This window comes from Sander lucioperca, chromosome 21, assembly GCF_008315115.2.
Source record: "Sander lucioperca isolate FBNREF2018 chromosome 21, SLUC_FBN_1.2, whole genome shotgun sequence".
NCBI lineage: Eukaryota > Metazoa > Chordata > Actinopteri > Perciformes > Percidae > Sander > Sander lucioperca.
The window spans coordinates 5,719,916-5,721,783 of NC_050193.1; positions in this window are offsets into that span (position 1 = coordinate 5,719,916).

The window sequence follows — 1,868 nt, forward strand, 5'->3', positions numbered from 1 at the left end:
CCTATTGAGCTATACCACGATCAAGGCAAGTAACTTGAGAACGAGTTGCAAAAATACGCTGGCATTGAAAACTCTAAAACAACTTTGTATTACCCACAATGGCAGGATTTAATCACACCTTGTTATTTATTCTGCGTACCTTGGATAAGGAGACATTGACTGTGAAGTTTCTATTTGCTTTTTGGTAAAAAGCGCCATTTTCCAATTGACTTGATCTTTGTGATATGATGAGGAAGGATGTAACTCACACCAGGAATATGCTTAAAATTGCAGTAGCAAATGAAAGAAGCAAATGACATAGCACCCAAAGCAAACGAGAAAAACGTATTATGATCAAAAGACGCAAAGTTCAGTACTTTTCTCTTCCTTGTGAAGAACATGTCAGAGCATGGAGGACCTGGAAGATATATTTTGAGAAGATCAAATACATATTGTGATTTCTCAAAAGGGGACTACAGACCAGTTTGAGGTAAAGCCTCAATGGGCACAGGGCGAGGATGGATTTCGGTATTTTGTTTATTTACTTGAAGTAAACGTAATTGCATCAAAACATTTATTTGCTCTAAGCAATTATAGAGTCAATCCAAGAGAAAATAGTCATTTGGTGTAAGACCTAGGTACATCTCAGTGCTGTCTGCGTCGCTATGAACGTTAGTCATGTATAATTTGACCAAGAGGGAGCATGTACAGGTTGAATAATAGCAGCCCAAGCATCAAACCTTGGGGGACTTTACATGTCTGATCAGATTGAGTGGATCTATATGACTATGTGGAGTGTGATTAAATCATATGGGATAGTAATGTACTGTAATGGTAAACCATGTTGAAATGTACTGAAAACCACTTACTTGTTTCTAAGTTTCAAAAGAAAACCATTGCCACTAAGACAGTAAGATATTTAATCTACAGAGTTATGTTAGATAAGGTCTCGCTTTTCCAGACCTTCCTTCACCGCGGCGCTGCGGAGGAGGGTCTGGCAAGTTCACACAGCATTGCGGGATGGGAGAAAAACAAGCTCTGGTTTATTAGCATTTCTTTAAACCAATCGCAATCGTCTTGGGCGGTGCTAAGTTTTTCTACAACAATGACATCTATAAAGGTCTGAATGGTGTAACACGTGTGCGTTTACTTGCTGAAACAGAATTACAATTTATTATATTAATATTTTGGTATTTCAAAAGTGAAAAAAACATAACTCTTATCCAGGGATTGTGTAAGCTACTCAGTCCTCCATAATAAAACAAACTTTAACCATGAGATTGAAAGAGGTGTAAACGTTGCATTTTGTTCTGCATCCAGCTTGCATCATGGCAACACAGAGGGTCAAGTGTGATCTTGACTTTCAGAGAATGGTGTGTGTGTGTGTGTGTGTGTGTGTGTGTGTGTGTGTGTGTGTGTGTGTGTGTGTGTGTGTGTGTGTGTGTGAAGAAAACACTCATGCAGAGAATGTTCAGCCTTGGTGAATCTGTATGTTGTAAGTGAAGAGCAAAGGTTTTGCACAGAGCAGAAAATTGAATACAAAACTGTTGCTGCTTTCAACTGTGTTTTGGTAGATTTCTCTGAAGTGAGACATGTTAGTAACACACTGAACCTACAGTACCAGCAGCTCTGATTTCCTGAAGTCATGCAATTAATGTTGAAATGCACTCTGGAGCCAAATGTTGCATATTTTAATCTCCAAATATGATGTTACCTAAATACTCAAGAATTAAAGCATAAAACGCATATAGAATTATGATCATGTGCATGACGTCAGGGAGTTGATTAAATATGTATAGCCAGTAATCTAAGTGCATATACCTTCACAACTTCTTTATGAAAGGGAAAAGTGGGCTGAACATCAAAATCATCTCGGAGGCGACCAGGAT